This window comes from Hylaeus volcanicus, chromosome 5 (genome assembly GCF_026283585.1).
Source record: "Hylaeus volcanicus isolate JK05 chromosome 5, UHH_iyHylVolc1.0_haploid, whole genome shotgun sequence".
NCBI lineage: Eukaryota > Metazoa > Arthropoda > Insecta > Hymenoptera > Colletidae > Hylaeus > Hylaeus volcanicus.
The window spans coordinates 29,110,140-29,129,725 of NC_071980.1; the positions used below are offsets into that span (position 1 = coordinate 29,110,140).

At 44.8% G+C, this 19,586-nt stretch overlaps 1 protein-coding gene across 5 annotated transcripts in view; it reads left to right on the forward strand.

Moving 5' to 3' along the window:
* The window catches only part of LOC128876884 (uncharacterized), a 139,373-nt gene that overhangs the window by 63,607 nt on the left and 56,180 nt on the right, over positions 1–19,586 (forward strand). The gene's annotated exons all lie outside the window — the stretch shown is intronic.

Below are 19,586 nucleotides of genomic sequence, written 5' to 3' on the forward strand. Positions count from 1 at the left end.
GTTTTAATCGCGCGAGGGAATCAGCGAAAAGGGAACTTAATACCAACGTTTCCGTGCAGTGGCAAAACAGCAGGGGAAAAAAAAAGGAACGCCGCACAATCCACGCGGTGGTCGTTAAAATCGGTAATCGCGGTCGCGATCTAACAGTATTTAAAGTCTCTGCGCCATCGGCGTTAACTCCGCCCGATTATCCGGAATTATCTCGCTGGATGATAAAGTCTAATCCATTTCTCCCTCTCTTTCCCTATTTTGCCCCTCCTCCCTCGCCGTGGACTAATTAAACGTAACCGATTAAGCGATCGGACGTAACGAGCGATACGATCGAGCGGGTCTGGTTTCTCTGGTTCGTGACTCGAGGTTGATTTCTCTTTGCCACGTGGCCTGGCCGTGTCCTGCGACCTTGCGACACCACTCGGATCAAGGACGAGGGTGGGATCGCTAGAAATTTTAACCCTTGGACGAGCCACGCAATTTTTTTCTAAGCGATGGGGGCCCCAATGAAATTTAGGGAGACGTTGCGTCACGATATAATCGTAATCGAAATCGGACGCATTAAGATTCCTTGAAACGAGACGAACAAGAGGTTTACCTACTACGACAGTTACGAGCTATTGAGTAAAATTACTTCCATTTCGGCAGACACGCCACCAAACGACGGGGAATCGGATTGAATTTGTCCAGGGGAGAACGAAGATGGAAGAGCCTGGAAAAGTGGAAGTTGAAACTCGATTCGGTCCACTTTCGAAACAGCAGCTTTTCCCGCCTCGAAATTTTCGAATTCCGTCGAGCTTCCCAGCAATTTCATTTCGAGTCCTTCCGAGGGAACGGATTATCCTAAAAAGATTTCGAATTTTCGATTTCACTCACAATGGTTTGTCTCGTCAGCCGAATCTTGCTCTGGAGAACTTTTCAACCGAAATGGAGGGTCGATACGAACTTGGGAAATTGTTATCGGCGACGGTACAATCAGCCGAGCTATATCAACACTTTATCTATTGGGACCTGTTTCTAGTTCCAACAGATTGTTGAATAAGATATCATTTCAAGGCAGTGAAAGTATTCATGGAATGTATTTTAATGTCAGTTACACGAGGCAATCAAAGAAAATATGTATCGTGTTCATGTTGGAATTATTCATATTGCACGTGAATACAATTTTTGTATTGCCACGAAACTGCTAAACATAGCTACAACATGTGGCTCTTATGCAAAATGAAAGAACGATATTATTACATTAATTGTAGAACATATCCAACATCCATTACATATATCTATGTATTTTTTCCGATATTACTATACGCCATAAATGTACAAAGTCCACGATCTAATCATCATAATTGGAAATAGATATTCAGATGGCCGAACTAACGCGAATCACCCTGTATACAAACGTAGAAAATTCTTTGTCACCTTGTGTACAGTTTTTAAACGGGCCAGCAATAACAGTGTTGATGTACCGAGGTAAATTTCCCACCGATGTATGTTTACATTTTCTTGCGTAGGTCCGATGTTTACAATTTCGTTGGCGACGCTTGTCGCTCGGTTAGGCCGGGCTTCTCTTCGAAGAAGGACGCGCGAGGAAACATTTCGCGGAAGTCGTCGCGCTGGCAATATGCCACAGCGGTTTAACGCGGTCCTTTCCGTGCCAATCCAATTCGAGGACCCAGTCGCCCCTTATCGCGATTCCCCTTCGATTTTCCGTTCCCGTTTCGACTAGTCGTGCGAACGACCGCCGCGAACCCGGTTGCGGATTCGATTCTCGCGAGAGTGCATTTTGGAGGATTCTGTTTGCCTATCTGATTCGCCTGACGACGCTGCCCCGCATTCAAGTGACGCTCGCAACAACCCGAGAAACCACGATCGAGTCTGCTGAGCATTTTAATCGAAATTTAATATTTAATATTTCTCATTGATAGCTTCTTTCTGTACAATTACGAATGAAGAAGTAGGGGTATCGAATAGGTTTCTCGAGCTATTTGATTTAATTTCGTACCGAGTTATTGATTAAGGGAAGAAAGAGATTTATTTGATGAGAAAGGATTGGAATAGAAATACTTCTACAGGTTTCTCTGCCAAATGTACACATAGAGATAGACAATAATGATTCAAATGTAATAGGAAATGTTTGTATAGATTGAAATAATAAATTCAAATTCGACACTAAGGGAGTTTCGGCGTACGCGAGCATTCGAACTAGTAGCGTCACTAGTAAACTATCGAACGCAGAAAGTGTTTTCTAAATAACAGAAATCTATTTCGTATAACAGAAGTGAAATTAATTCCTCTTCTTTCAATTTCGCGAGACTTGCCTCTCGTAGCATCGTCGTTTCCATCGCGAACGAAGCGCGGAAACCGCGCGGTGCATTAATGCTCCCGTTTCTTGCCGTCGATTGCGCGATAAATCGCGCGATGATCCGTCCAGGACACCGTGGTCCGACTTCATTTCCTGCGCGTATCCTTATTTACGAGCGTCGGTTGCGGCTTCAGAGCGCGATAAATCCCGTCTCGCGCCGCGACGAACTTCTCTTGGACAACTTAGTCGATCCTCTGGATTCAGCTTTCGACCGGTCACACTTCTAATAAACGTGTTCGTTCGACCAGGGATAGACAATATTTTTAGTCGCGATACGAAAGAATTTCGATGCAGTATTTTCACGTAGTATTAAAGTTAATCACCATCTTTCAAACCTGAGGTTTATCTACATGGCAGAAAGATATTTTTTTTTTTTTTTTAATATTTCTTTAAATCGTTTAATATCCAAGAACTAGTTTCTTAATCAAGGAACTCGCGAAGTTGCGTTAGTTATTAAATCACGCGTCTTGTCGCGGTCGCAGGATTTCCGGTTCGCGATAGGGCTGCATTCGGGGCAACGATTAAGAATAATTGCCACGCGCCGCTGTTCCATTATGCCACCCGTGATCATTTCGCTCGATTACCATTAAACTCGTTAGTTTTAATTTTCCTAGCTCGCTCGAAGGACGAGGCATCCAAGGCTCGGGTAGCCACCGTTTAGAGACACTTCGCGTTTCACTGCGTCAAGCGACATTGACATTTCCCTCAGCCTTTTTTCTCTTCTTTTTTTTTTTATACCTGACCTTTGCTATTTAACATACAGCCCTCGTCTCCAAAAGGAAATTATTTTTCGTCGAGGTCCCCTTGCATTAACATGCAAAATTGTTTGTTGGCAGGGAAATCTTCGTTTTTTTGTTTTTTTTTTTTCAGTAAAACTTACAATGGGAATAAGGCACTTAGTTTGTTATTAATTAATATTTATTTTCGAGAAGATAAAATATTCTGTGTAATGCAGATAGGACAGAACTTCTCTGTCACTCTTCGCAGAAATTCTGGAGAACTGCATGAATTTTCTTCAGTCGTAGAATTGCAAATTTCAGTAGGAATTTCGAAATCTTGAGGTTGCTTCCCTTTATATAGAAATCGGAGCGTCGAATTCGGGTAGAACTTGATGTAGGAAGGGACCGTAATCGGATCGATCGAATCGAAAAGTCAAATAGAGATGGCAGTCGAACAAGGCAGGGACAAGTTGAAAACAAATACTCTGTTCGTGAAAGAACTTTTAACCGTGCGCTCGAATACGTTAACCACTGTAAATGACTTCTTGAATTCGATACGTGCTCGACGGACAGTTTATTGTTAATATCACTATTAACCATTATAATAAAATTCGAGAAAGTAAAATAGATATATTTATCAAAATTATTTACTGACAGCAATTGTCAATTAGAGACGTAGAATTAATTGAATAAAAAGGTACAGGGGTTGACGTATAAAAATAGTTCGGCCAACTTTCGGAAGAATGTTTTTTTTTTTTTTTTACATCGATCGCGTCAGAGTGTCTTATTAATTACATTCGACGATAACTGGTCGACCATCGGCGGGGATAATTTGCTCCCGAGGGAGGCATAAATGCTATCCGACCTGGGGAAACGATTCTGGTAGTACAAGAGGCTCCCTTTGCCGCGGTAGTGTACCGTCCATCTCAAAAGACAAAAATCAAAAGACAGTTAACTTCTATAAAAGATCAAAGGATCCTCGGTCTCGCTAACTGTATCTATTGTTAAAATTCATACGCAGCAGGATTTTCTCTTTCACTGTACAATAATTGCGACACGCCAGGAAAACTCTGCTCTCTAAGTCCCCCCAAAAATATGCAACGACTTCAAGCAACCTTGCTCAGTTTCTCAATTTCCGCGAAGATCGAATCTCTCTAGAAAGTTTTGAGCAGCGGTGTATACACCGTAGCCAGCTCCCACCCCCTGTCGCTCCTTTTTAACCTGACCGCAACGAGCCAGAGAGGTTTTACGTTGTACGCGGTAACACGACACGCGAGGGTGCATGTATTCCATCGTTTGCCCTGATACGGCCGCCCGGAGATAAGGTTTCGCGAGGAGTAGCGAAAGAAAGAAAGAAAGAAAGAAAGAAAGAAAAGCAAGCACGGGGTTGGGGGTGGACGCGAGGGGCGTTACGTGCTCTGGAAATTAAAGGCCAGGCTATCGCGCTATGCAGATATCCGCGGGGCCATCGGTTCGAGCCATGGCAAACGAGATTCGGGGAAATACGGCTGGCTGGGGAAAAATTGCCCGGAACAAATAAATATCTCCTAACGAACGTGGCCTCTACTCCGAGCTACTCGTGCATTCGCGCCCTCGTTTCTGGCGATAAAGGATGGAGGATGCGTCCACCTCGAGGTGCTACGTGAATTTCGTTCCAGAGGAAAATTATTTCTTCAATTAATCCTGCTCCAATCGAGCCTTTAATCAACTCCACTCCACTTTAATCAGTCAGCTGTGATTGACGAGTATACTCCACACGGGGAAAAAGCGGTATTTTGCCAAAAGTCTCTTGTTCCTCTAAGTCGCTCCAAGACCTCCCCTAATTTAATAAAAGTTCGTGAAACTCTCAAATATTCCCGTCGTCCCCCGAATTTATAGCAGTTTCGAGTTTCAAATTCGAAGCAGTCTCCCGTTTCACTCCCGCTGAAACTGGATCAATTTTTGATAAACGGAAAATGAAATCGGAAGCGGCGGAGAAAATGAAGCCGAACCGAATTTGTTGCTCGTGAAAGATGCAGATGAAGCTGGATCGCGACGAACGGATATCGTGGAAACTGCGATGGATGCGAAACCAGCGGGGAAACGGGGAAGGGGGAAACAAGCAGGGGGCGAATATCAATAACAAATGCAAACAGGACGTTCTTTCGCGCGAATATGGGAACAGTGTCGCACGGAGTTCGTCAAAGTCTGATTGTTGACTCGAATTCGTGATACGAGCGGAGAAGTTTTGCGAATCTCGTTGGGAAATCGCGGTTCGAAAGTATCTCGCGCCTCTGATTGCTAATTGAAGTTGACAAGAACGAAGTTTCAAGAGAAGCTGGAAGACAAGAGAGGAGGATTCACTTATATTCTTGGAAAGATATTTTGCTTCTTTTGAATTCGGTCTTGTGGTAGCGTAGAATAATTAGAGTTTGTTGAGTCCAATCTGAAGCATTCTTGTTATTTTATGTGGAAAATTGTAAAACAGAAGTCTGGTGAAAAAAGTTAGGAAAAAGGATTTAGTCTTCTGTATTGCACAACAAATAATATTAATATTGCTGTTTGACGATGGGAAGAAGTATTCTCATAATCAGGTGTAATAACCACAACAGTCTTTAAAACAAAAACACCGATTCCAAAATTGTTGCGTCATCGACGAAAATAGATTTCCTTGGTTTCCGATTTTCCGTTTCCGCGATGGCGAACGCCGCCAGAAAACTCGCCAGGGCGTCGTTCGTCGACGATAATTAGAAGGATCGTTTTCCACGCGAGCATCGGTATACAGGAACGCGCAACGAAGAAACTCTTGCTTTAATTAACGTGCCAGGGAAGATACTTTCCCCGTTACCAACGCGATGACGAACTAATCGATGTTGCGCCAAACTCGCTGCAGAATTATAAACTAAACTCGATACGCCGGTTAACGTTCGCTTACTAGTTTACCAAAATAGCGTTGATGCTCGATAAATTGCATCCAGTTAATGACTGGTACCCTTCAGCAACTTTAGGATCATTTCACTTTTCAAACTTTGATATCGTCTGGTTGGGATTAGTTCGGTGCATAGTATGGGAGGAAAGCGGGCGAAAAAAGAAGTCTGTGAAGTTTGCGACTCGCGGGCGATATTTTCGGTGATTTCAACGGCCGCGGCGCAGGAAAGTCTGTCGCCCTAGTGTTTAAAACGTGGAGCGTCGATGTCTCCCAGGGAATTCGTTCCAAATACGAAATTAAATACGTAGAAGGTTCTCAAGTGTATACAAAATATTATTACATAATTCCTAGCATTTATGATTGCTAAAATTATTCATTATATCATTATTCGTTCATATATTTTTGTACATAAATAGAATGCTTGGAAAGCCATCGTGGCATAGTCACCTTGCAATCCAAGCAGTCGTCAGAGCCATTATTTTAGGCGAGTTCGTAGCTAACGCTAATTTGTCCGTCGTCGATCGATAAACAATTACAGAAGGAAAGAAACCGTGGGGAACGACGGGAGAAAAGTGAAACCGGGACCGCGAGATTGTAAAGTAATTATTTATGGGCGCCAGGGGACGTCTCGTCCCCGAAGCCATTTGTATTCGTATCTCGAAGACGTTTCTCAACCCCCTGCGAGCCATCGCTTTTCAGCCCTCGGCGCGGAATCTCGGACGAAAGATAAATCACCGCGTTCCAGGCCCTCCCCCGCAACATAACAGCCGTATAATGATCCGTAATAAGAAACGCATTTCGTCCCCGAAGGGTTTTTGATGGCGCGGTAAAATGGAGACGCGAAGCGTACTACTCTCGGGCCGCTATTACGCTACCGATGTCGCTTAAAAATGAATATCGTTAGGAAATCGTGGAGCAGTAATGGACGGTCAATTTTTTTGAGTAAAAATTCCATTAGAAAGTACAAAGCTGAAAATTTACACGCGGAATTACTGGTGCTTGGACGTTTTTAAAGTTGCTCCAAGTGAAAAGTAAAAGACGGGAAACATTGATTTAAACAAAAATGAATTATATTTAACAACTTCAAAAATAATTCAGAGGAGTGATAAGAACACGCATCCTTCGCCACAGAGAAATCCTCGATAATCGACCTTGAAGGACCTTCCCCTTATCGCTGGGTGGCCTTAGCGTGTTCGTCGATTAACTGAAAGAGCTCAGCCACGTGTGCCACCGAATGATAACAAGATATTTCGTGACTCGGAGGTAGGACGCGGAAAAAAGAACGTAAAAGGGGTTGCAGACGCCCCTGGGGTCACGTTGGCTCGCTTCGGAATGGCAGCAGGGTCGTTCCGACTTTCCACTCGACAGAGACCAGGTTTTACTCGGTGAAAAATACGCCATCAGTGCGAGAGGCGATGTAACGTCTCGAGGAAGATGTATCCTCGAGCTTCCGTTGCTCCAGCGGAAGAGCCGGAGCCTTTGGTACGCGATGCAATTGGATTCTTGATCATTCGGGGTTGGTATTGTGCTCGTGAATGCTCGAAACCGTCGATCCTCGTTCGGACACCTTCCTTTAATTATTTTGTTAGTCTCGGGAGCTCGGTTTAGAACGCGAGGTTAATTGAATTCTCGAGCGTAAAGGTATCTTCTGAAGAGAATTTACTTTTAAAGTCGATTGAAATACTTACATATAGAAAAAATATAGACCGCAGTTTAGGAAACGAGTATTAGCTAAAAATCGAGTCGCACGCCACGTGGCGTAGGCGTCCACGTGCACACGAACAGCTGACGTTCGACCAGAACCCGGTTAAACACGATTTTCAGCCGCTGCTCGTGAATTCTTAACATCGAGCGATCGACGACCCGACACACCGCGCATTACGTTACACTTTCGATCGATCTATTTTTATCGCAGACAATCGTGCCTCCTCTTTGACGTTCCGCTAGCGATGACCACGCATTTCCGATTATTTTTCTCCACCACAGCTGAATTCTGTACGAAACCTTTTCATTACGAAAATTAAGGACAGCAGCATTATACAAACAAAGCCGTTGTCAGATAATCTCAGAGTCCGGAAAAATCGATTTTTTGGCAGCAGTTAATTCCAAACAATCACCCGCAACAGGCTAATCTTTAGATAATAGTCTGACCTTCGGAACTTTGTACAACTCGAGTAACTCGTATTAACGTGCGGCGGGGACGAAGTTATTACGCCCTTCATAAATCGCGTGAGTAGTCAAACTTTTCACGGGCTTTCTGCCGTACGCGTAGAATCGCGAGTCGAGAGTTCAGAATATTTGGGACCTGGATTCTACTAGGGAGACGCTTCATGGACTGTCTTGAAGATTGTTAGGTGTTGAAGTCAATTATATGCCTTAATTATGTGACATTTTGTTTTTACAACCGTAAGTGCTCCTTTGGAACGCGTGTCTGATGAAACATTGAAAGTTTCATGGCATTCTTTATAAATAAATACTTAATTTACTTTATAAAGGCGCGGAATTGATTTCTACGCTTAATTAATCCAAAAAAGAATGTTACGGCACAGTTTGCCTAAAGTTTAACGGCGGGCTACGTTTGGAAAGGGTTCGCCTTTCGTTAACCCTTGTGGGAGGCTCTGACGCAGAGTCTTACGCGTACATTCCCGTCGAAAGAGAGTAGGATTACCGAGGCTATATAGCAACAACAAAGTTTCTGATCGAAATCGAACAATCCCATGGAAACACATTCAGGCGTACAACGAACGCGCGCGCTCGCTGGATGAGAAGATTAAGGGATGTAACTGCAGGCTTGTGGGAACCAGAGCTGCAGCTGGTTTAGCGCAGATTATGCGAGCGTCCGTCTCTGATGGGATGATCTTCCCGTACAATAGCTTCGATCTAATCGCTGATCGATCCCTGCTTTAGTTTCGCTAAATAAATTTCGCTAAATAAACCGTAGTTCGCGAAATTAACTCAGGACGTTAAATTAATACTTCTGCTTTCGACATTTCGATTTCACGGCAACAGAACCTCTATCACTCTTCAGTTTGGGGGTTGATTCTGTAAGAAAGCTTTACTTAGCTTAACTTTTGCAAATATTTAAAGGAGACCGAAATTAATATTGCTATACTCTTCTTTCACTTTCAGAGACCCAAATATATACTCTGAAATTTCCTGTAATTCAAGTTCGATCATTCCGTTTGCATTTGACACTTCGATTTCACAACAATAGCCTCTCGGCCCTTCTTCCAAGCGTCGATTCTGTAAGAATGTTTCTTTCCGTTCCCTCCCAACTATCGCAAATATTTCAAAAGGGCGAGATTCATTCGGAAACGTCGAGAGGGTGTGCCGCGGATCGCTTTGATCCTCCGCTCGGAAGCGATTCTGTGCAATCCGCGTTATAATCAGTTCTACCGTTTTCCTCTGAATACGTATGGCGAACTATGCGTGCGTTGAAGCGCATTCAGCCGGCTTGACACGTATGTCGATGACGTGAAGACAACGCACACTGGCTGTGATCCGCGCGAACCCGCTTTATCCTCCGCGCGCGTTGTATCGGGGACGAAAGCGCGCACGCCTGGCAATATCAATCAGACGTCCGTCCATTTGTCATCCATTAACAATGCCAGAAGCGCCGGAGCAAAGGGCACTTCGCGGTGTCCACGATGGCGTCGATTCGAAAGCCCTACGGGGAAAAGTGCATGCTCGAAGATCGCGGACGTTCGATAGTGTGCTTTTTCTGGGCACGAGCGAACCGTGGCCCAGAAATGTGGGCGCTCGTGTCGCGTGGACAATGGGTTTTGGAGTAGATGGAACGATGGACGGACATGCGATTGAAGGGAACGGAAAATAGGGACTTCCTGCGTGCTGGATTTTTTTCTTCTTTTTCTGTAGACCTCAGAGTGGCGTAGACGGATTCTATTATCGGAGAAGTCGTGCTCGGAATCGATTCCATTGGCTACCACAATTGCAAGCACTTGGGTTGGTTTATTGGATTTGGTCGAGTTGGGAACTCGAGGGGTTCGAATTTCGTGGTTTGGTAGAAGGCGTGGGTGGAACTGGAAGGACCTCCATTTTGGAGATTGGTGTACTTGGAGTTTATGACGCGGTGATCGTGGCACACGAGCTCTTCTGTCGGGATAACGTCACACGAAGAACTTAAAGCTCTTGATTTGTGATATTTCATCCTTGGCAATTGGGAACTCGAGGCACTCGAACGCTACGATCCCAAGATTCTAGAATTTCAAACTCACTGTACTCGAACTGTAGAATTCGAAGATCATCGTGTCTCTAATTGAATGCACTCGAACTATGTTTTCAAATTCTATAACAATCTCAACTCAACGCCTTCGAACTCTACATTTCGAATACTCTCGAACACAAATCCCACGCACTCCGACCTACTTCCAAATCTCAAATTTCACCCCGAACAGTCCACCACCGCCGCAGAAGTGTCGCGATCGTCTCGTTAAATCGAAACGCACCATGGGCGACACCCACGGTCCGTACCCCATCAACGCGAAACTACTTTCGTCGACGAATCTCGCGCGAACCCCCGTAAGGAGCGCGAGTTACGATCCCGTGTTCGCGCGGAGGAAGTTACGTTCGACTTTTATTCCCGTTCCTCGGGGGAGAAGCCCATTTTCAGGGGACAGATGTTGCTCGTTGCACGGGATGCATCTCTGGCTGCATTATTACGCACGCTGCCATATTCCGTCGAGAATAGAAATGCTCGCGAATCCCCGCCAGATGAGGGAGACGCGTCGCTCTTATGCGAGAGTCGCGTTTAATCCGAAAAAGCAATCCGTGCTCGGATTGGATCTCGGCCGGGCTTTTATGGGCAATTTTAACGAGCAACGATAAATCCTGATGGCATCACTGTCGTTCGTGTCCGACGCTAAATCACGGGGAAATATTATCACGGCGTATTATCTTTAAACAAATCCAATGAACGATGGCTGGATAGTTCGACGTTCCCACTCGGAAATATTCGAAAGTTTTACGTTCGGGCTATTTATTCTTCTCGTCCCGATATACGAGGATAATAGAAAAATTGTTGATTAGAAGATGGATTTTTTTGCGGTGGTGCAACGATTATTGGGTCAGAAGTGGTTCGTACGTTCTTCTTCTTTGTAATGAGGACAAAATTCTTAGGAATAAAAATATTCTTGCATCTCTAATTCAATGCAACCGACCTCGTAGAATTCTAACTATGCAATTCAAATGCTAAAGCCAACTAAACTCAATCATACTCTAATCAAAATCTGATCCAAAGATTTTCGAATATTGTACATCGACATGGATACATTTTGGATCTAATGGACGAAGCCTAGTGTATTAGGTATTACACGACTTCGCGATCTTATAAACAATACTCGACCAGAATCGATCGTCCACTCAGGCTGCGCGACTCGCGCCCGAGGCGACTTATCGTTGCCCCGTTCCCAATTAGCTTCTCTATTTACTCGAAGAGGCGAGACACGGCTCGTAGGGCCTGGTCAAACGGTATTTCGTCTTCGAGTGTTTAACTTGGCTGTTCCCGTCTCGAGGGCTTTGAAAACACGGCCTCCGTGAGCTCCGGGATTGAGATACAGCCAGTCAACGCATCCGCGCATAGTACGAACCGGCGCGCCGGGTGCTTAGTTGCAAAACCCCACCGAATCCGTGCTGGTCGCCGCGAAAGCATTTCTGAAGCCCCCGCAGTCTACGCAAGACTGTTTGCGAGTTGGCGAACCGCAACTCACACGGCGAGGCGAAACTTCCGCGCCGCAATATGGCGCTATACAACTCGCCGTGACGGTGGTCTTATCTCGATAGGTCCATTGGGTCATTTGGGAGAGCTGGGAGTTTGGATAGAGTTGGATATACGTAGAGTATGCTTCTGAACATAATTAATCTTGGTAGTAAAGTAATTGATGTTGGCAGATTTAAAGAAATCGAAGCTGTTAGAGTCAGTAGATACATAAATGTTTGCACCCTCTATGGCTACCGAAGAAATTTGTCTTAATTAAATACGATGTTCGATGTTTTCAAACAAATGTTTCCCCAGTCTCTGGTGGATTCATAGGAGCTCGCTATCACTGTAATCAACTTTGCCTATCGCTGTTAATTTTCATCAGAGCTTGCAGCGCAGTAAACGAAAAAAGAAGGAAAAAGCTGCGAACCGTTAGCGAGTTACTTCTTTCCGTGGAACGTGGCGTTTTTTCCATCCCTTCTCGTCGGATGCGAGGCTCGCACGAGAGGGAACGGTGAACGAAAAGAAAATGGGAGGAGGTTGGGAGTATCGCAAACACCGAGATCCCTATCTCGTTAGGTCCGAACTCGCGCTGTCGCAATCAGGCCTCGTTCTAGCGTGTCGTGGGTAGCGAAAAGAGCCCGTAGAGCCGACACGGAAGAGGGACAGAGCGAAAACCCCTTTAGCCAAGGGGTAGGGGGTTCGTTACTCCAGTCGCGACCCCGTTTTAATTAAATGTACTCACACGATCGCGTGCGAAACTGTTACACGATGTTCCTACGCGGTACGCGTGCACGCACGCAATTCACAGGGGTGGTTTCGGGACTGTAACCGACCAGAACGGTGATTTCGAGCGCCGTGGGCGGGCCTCTCGACCTCCTGTTAATGAAAACTACTTGATTCGGTCGATCACTGTATCTTGATCGCCGCTAAAAATCGGGTGCTCTATGTTAGAATGTCGAAGGAAATAATGTAGAAATTTTGACTCTTTTGGCGTGATTCTTTTTTTAGTTCCTTAATGAAAAGTCCTGTCAGCCATTTTTCGTCGACGTGGCGACCAATGTGTTGAATTTTACTTCGTCTATATGTTTCGCCAGTATGAAGACACCCCTTCGTCGAAAGGTATCAGCAACCCTCGTGTTATCAAAGTTGAAATAAAATAGAATTTTGCCACAGTCCTCGGGGAGTTCTACGGGTAGGTCTTCGGGTGCCTGTACGTGAGGGAAATGCGATAGTACGTTCGTGGAACTCCGACAACAGTCATTGTGCTTAGAAGTTGCTTAAGCTAATTGTGAGAGCCGCCCTGGGAATTTCTCTTGCACGGCTAATAGCGGAGCCGGAGTGGCTCTTCAGGACGCTGCCGTGCTCGAGCTGATTAAGTGCGCCGTGGACCGATGTTAGAAGACGATAATTTGCATCTGGATTATGTCGTCGTGCCTCCACCCGTCGCCGTTGGACCGTCGCGAATGCTTATCAGCATTGTGTCTCGGTCTCTCGATGGCGATAGACGCGGGCTTAGGCGAGGCGTCCTCGAGCTGCGTTCGCTGGGGAAGAATGTCGACGAGGAGATCTCATACTTGGGAGCTTATCTGGCCAGGATTTAGAGGAAATGGGAGGAAGATATTGGCGGTTGAGATTGTTGGGAATCCTGAGATATGGGTGCATTAGATATTTACTCGGTGGAAGTTTTTAGGTAGAGGATTTTTAGATTCGAGTTAGCCAATTTGAGACTTGTTAGTTTCGAGATTAGAAATTGTTCTTTAGCAGTATTACTTTCAAAGGTAGGAACTAAGATTCATGGTTACTCGGAGGTAGTGATTAATTTTGATAATCAATCGAAGGTAGAAATCAGGCTTCGATAGAAGATCGTTGACCAAGATTGCATTGGTTCCTCGGTCCGGGTTTCAGAGTCCATCTGTTCCGGTTTCCCGATGGCTAGCGTCGATTTCATCGTCAGCGTATCGCGGAACGGGCTCGTCGGATATACGGGTTAACTGCGCCACCGTGACCTGGATGTTTAGAGCGTCGCGATGCACCGTTACATCGAAACGTGTCCAGAATGCGTTCCATTCGCGCGGACAGCGTTTCAAAACGCCACGAACCGAGCTGATCTCGAAGAGTGCCAGACTAGACACACTCTCGCCTCTCGACACTCGTAAATTGTCATTTTTGTCAGAGTTAAGCGCGATTGGTCAGGCAAGAACTGAGAATTCTTGGAGAATTGGCTGGGAAGCTTCCAATTCGTTAACTGGAGCTTTAAATAGACAGAGAAATTCGATTAGGGAGAATTTGAAGTGCATGGTTGATAATTGAGTACTTTCAGGAGGTAGCTTGAAATATTTCGGTGAAGTTATCTTGGTGGAGCAAGTAGTAGTAAGAAGCCTTCTGTCTAAGAGGGGCGTGGGATACGTTTTAGATTTGGTCGCTTCGAGAGAGGATAAGAGTGCTTCAGACTCTTAGACGTCTAAGAGGCGTAGTACAAAGCCAAGTCGACACCTCTTAGAGAGAATTCTAAATAAATACGATACTCTATAAAATGGAGCACTTCATTTAGAGAATCGAAAAATTCTATCGCTACAATTTCAGATAGAACTCGTTCCAAAATAAATTCTGTGGGTCCTGTTAGCAGTTTTGGGCCGATCGTTGGCAATGAATCGAGCCCAACTCGAGTCTTTCTGAGCCACTGGGTCCCGGATGACGTATATTCAATCGTTGCGGGTCTCGATCGTCCGGGAACTCCCCACGATGGAAATATAGCGGGAATTTTTCGTTTAGTCGCGTTTCAATCACTCGGATAATCGCGCTCCGGGAAGTTTCAATCCATCGTAGTTTCCGGACACGAGGCTGTCAGAGCGGAGAATATCCTCTCGTATCTCAACTTTAACAGCGTCGCGACACGGAGAGTTACTTGTTTGGATGTAACCTCTTCCTTGTCTATTTTTCATATCGAGAACTCGTCTGGCGACCATTGCAATTAAACAGGAACACCGCATTAATCACTCGAGAGATATTAACGCGTACAGTAAGTCCCACACAGTATCCTTTTGTATGTCTATCGAAGAAATTTGTCCGAATAGAATGATAAGTTTGATGTTTCTAAATAAATCTTTCGTTATAAATATGTACATAAATCGATTCGGAGAATTCAATGAAAATTCTCGATTTTCTTTTTAAGGTGTCAGGTTGGAACAGCGTCGGTTGTCGATTCGCTATAAATCGAGAAACGCGATATCGCTCACCTTTACCGGGCGTCCTCGTTCGAGCGTCGACCGTTTAAAGCCAGCCATTCGTATTAATTATTCCCACGTCGGTCTGATTAACGAGCTCGGCCGCGCAATTTGTAGTCACGCTCGCGACCGCCCTAATGATAATAAAGCAGAAAAAAGGGCGAACGCGATGACTCTGCCCAGACGCTATCGATCTCTCGATGCTCGCGGGCACGGCCGATTTTCCGACGGATGTCTGGCCGCTTTGAACGCTCCCATGAGACCCATTCAGACCTGCAATTGCCTGCCAAGCATTTGCCAACCATTCAGAAAGTAGATGTTAATGTTATCGTTGCTAAATAATGGTGAAATGAAGCATACTCCTAACGTGTGTATATCGCACGTATCTCCTTCTCGGGGTCCATCATTTTTTTCCTTGGAAAGGCTTTCCTTTTTATTTCGAAACGATTATTTAAAATAAGACGACGTGCTTCCTTTCCAGAAAATCTGTCACGCCTGCTGGCGTGTATACGGCGTCATATTTTCCTCCCAGGGACATTGGGTGCCTCCATTGGTAGGGAGGGGGGAGGGGTAGGGTCGAAAGGGGCGGGTTTATATACCGCTATGTAACGACGTAAACATACCGGAGCGGATCGATTTATGCGGCTAAGTAAGTGCATTTTTATGCACCGTTTCACAGCCGAGACGAGCAGCCTTGCAACGAGCCACTTCGTTTAACGAACGACCTATATAGCCCTCGCCTGGCTTTACCCTGAAACACCCTGTACCAGGGGGTTGCGCGACCTCTCGATTCACTTCTGTTTACCCTGTAGCTTTCCTCCTCAAACTTCCTTTTATCCTGTGTCAAATTTAGGTGTAAGCTTCTTTACTATACACCCTGTACAAGGGTTGCCTTTTTTCATTTTTATTTCTTCATTGAATTAGCTTCTAGAGAGTGTAGCTTCTTTACTGCACAGAGTGGTCCACCTAAACCAAGGCCACCTGAATATCTCTTCCACTTGTCAACGTACAAAAAATATTTTCTATGGAATTTTAATGATATCTCGAGCTCATGATATCTCATGAGCTTAGAGATGCTTTTCCCTCGATGTCTCTTCTTTTTCGCGTCTTATAAGCCTACAGAACCCATTCTTCGACTTTTAATATCCCTTAAAAAAGACCATTGTGCCATTATCAACTTAATTCTACCCGGTGGCGTTCCATCTACGTGGCTTAAAGCGATCCACGCGGCTTCAGAATTTTCGATTAAAAGCCGCGGGTGCGCGTCGGGTCGTGAAAGCAGACTAGAACGCGAACCGGAATTAAAATTAATTTCAACCTAATCCCCCTGTCGAATCGCTTTTGCGTTGTTGCTTCGAGCTGGATTAAACTCCGCGGGTAACGCCGTTGTCTCGCCGCGGGTCGCGTTCCGATGAGGAATAACGTTCCATTTCGTTCCCTGCGCAATTTCAGCGCCGATAACAACGATTGCCTACCAGTTAACAACGCAATACGGTATAAGTGAAACGTTGTTGTCGTTTTATTACCGTCGAACCAAATTCGTTATATTTTATTCGCGATTAATTCGTTACCGCCGAGCAAAGAGTTTGCATCGACAGGCTCAATTATACGCAACGATGATGCATCGAGGTAATAATGAAATCATTTGCAAGCATTCCTCTGGGTTTTTCATAATATCGAATTCTCCGCTGAGAATTGTTGCGGTGGATGATGTTGATCGATTTAGAAATAATCGTGGAAAATATTATGTATTAATTTTGATGAACAAAGTAATATTTTCCAAACGCTACATGCATCTCCTGTATCTGTGTAGAAGCACTAAAATTCAAGCAGAGTTACAATCCGAACAAGACCTACAAGAGAATCCACTGCATTTTTAATTTCAATTACGATGAAATTGTCGAAGCACAGTACCAAGATAATATTTATAACTCTCTAAATATTAAAGCGAACTACACCTGAAAAATCGTGTAACATCTTCGCGGGTGTATGTGTCAGTACAAAAAAAATAAATTCAGTTCGATATCTTTCGTATTTTTGCCAAGGAAAAATCTGAAAGTGACCGGAGAATGTTCCTAGAAATTGCTCGAAATTGCGTGTGGGAAACGAATGTCTCCTGCATCGGCCCAGATGAGATTACAGGCTGACTAATTGCAGCAGGGTTGCGGCGTCCACGGTGCGCTGAATATTTCAAACGATCCCCTAGTATTCTGAATACACGGAGGCTTGTGTTCCGTGTTGCGTTAATTATGCGTGCTGCCGATCCCAGGAGAGCTGCGTGAACCAAGAACGTAGTAATTACGCGCACACTCGCATAACAGAACACGGATGCACGTTCCGCCCTCTCCCTTTGTTCCATTCGACGTCCATTTACACCGGAGCCACGTTTGTTCACCTCTCTTTACTCCAGATAGCAATTTTTTCGTGCAGAGGTTTTATTGTTCGAGTTTATCCACTCTTGTTCCAAATAAAGAGATCGCCCGACGCGTTGGACTGAGAATCATTTGTTTAACGTTGGATTCTTTTGTGGGAGGAGCAACTGGGTCGAAATTAGATAGAAATAGGTACAAATGAATTATCGATTAGTGTTAATCTTTACTTCATCAGAGATCCTCTTTTAAAAACACATAGAGCCCGAATCTTAAATTGGAATTGCTCTGCTGACCACCACCCTTAATATCACAATGGTCTTCGGTGCTACAACGAACAAGTAGCTGACTCGAAAACCTCCAAGAACGTATTATAGACAATTAACCACGCTCTATTCCGCGCTCGTCTTCAGGACACCTCCGACGTGACTGCTTTCGGTAAACTCAACGAACGGCCCAGACGTTCTCGATCCACTAATCAGCCAAAACGCCCCCGCGTGCACTCAACCCGCAGTCGAGCCGAACGAACGAAGCGATCCAACGTCACGTGCCGCGGAAAATCCGTTCCCAAAGAATCAAGTCTGAAAATTAACCCGTCTCTTGGAAACTTCGGTCCCTGTGCTACGAATTACATCCGTGTACCTCCTTTAAGGAGACACCGTGGCAGGAATAACTATGCCCTCCCCATGGTCGCGAAGAAGACCAATTTTCCTTTAGCAAGTTGGCCACGGAGATATTCGGTAAACACGACACGTGCACCAGCATCCGATCAGGTGCGACTTCCTCGGAATTTCCGAGCGTTCGTGCAACGAACCCCGCGGTCTTTTGGAAGTAATTCGAAAGCGCGAGGAATTTCGGATCACTGCGGAGACGTGATAACCTGCGAGTCGCAGGGGTTGATTTGTTGGCGGGGAAATGGAATACTAGGGTGTTCTGATCGTCTAGACCGCGGGGAATCGCTTCGTTTTGGGTCGAGGAGCACGAATCATTTGGTAATAGGTAGATCTTCGAATTGTAGGTCCATTTTTTCATTGAATTGGAATAGTATTATAATTGTGATAGTTGAGTTTCCTCTTTGAATATCATATTTATCCTTACCTACATTGATTATGGTTATGTAACATCCACCTGATTGGGTAATGCTCACTTACCTCATTTCAAGATATAAATCGCCACCTTCTCCGCTTTCGAGTCGCCCCGTCGCTTCCGATTGTGTCACTTGAAGGGATATTCGATTTCGCTGGAGGAAAGCTTATAGGGACGATAGAATTTTCCCGGTAGCTCGATTTTCGCGTAGAAAGGGAGCGATTTATCAATTTTCCCGCAAGAAGAGCCGGCCAAGTGGAAAGCCATCGGTACGAGACTGTATCGATTGAGGTCGTGGTTAATACCGGCATTACCTCAAATAGTATTTATTCGAGGAAAGAGTACGTCCTTGGAAGCGTAATCCTCTGCAATTAATAAGAACCTTCGGAAGAACAATCGAGGAGGTCGTATCGACCATCCAACTTTTCCTATTCAGAAAAAAGATTCAGCCTACAGAGGTTTAAATTAAGTAATATAATAATCGGAATCGTTATATTACTTTCTAAAATTGCATGCCTGGAAACACGTTGGATATTTAGAATTAATTGATGCATGGCAAAAAAAACCTGAACGTGTTCCATCGACGGTTCCATTTCAGGTTTATTCCATGCTCCAGTAGTCGTAGCGCGCGTATGGTCAGACATGGCGCCTGGAAGGGACACGGAACATTCCCTTCGATGAAATTCAATCCTCGAACCCGCGTAAAACGAAAGTTGCCACTTGTTGCTGAATTATGCTGAGCCGTTCCAGTCACGGTGGAAACCGATGCGAAACGCGATACTTAAGTCGTTCAGCATTTCGCTGAAACAGAATTGTCGATACGCGTAATTTCGGTGGGAACGGCCGGAAAGTACGCGCTGAATTTTATCTTTGAAACGTATTCACCGATTCGGGATCTCTGCAACGTCTATAATATTTGGTTAAATTTGAGATCATTAAGGAGGGGGTATTATTGCACGGACAAAATTTCTTTCTACTTCAAAAAGCATTAACGTATACGCGTATTAAATACGATACAACTCGAAAAAAATTCGCAAGTAATTAAATGGAAGTACCGAGCACCCAAAAATTTTTGCGACGAAAAAGAAACGCTTTTAACTCGTAGAAGCAACGTTCCACGGGTTGTCAGTGGTTGGTATTGAGAAAAATTCTCTGCGAGGGTTAATACCTGTCCGCGTGCATTTTTTCCTCGTCGATGAAAGGACTCG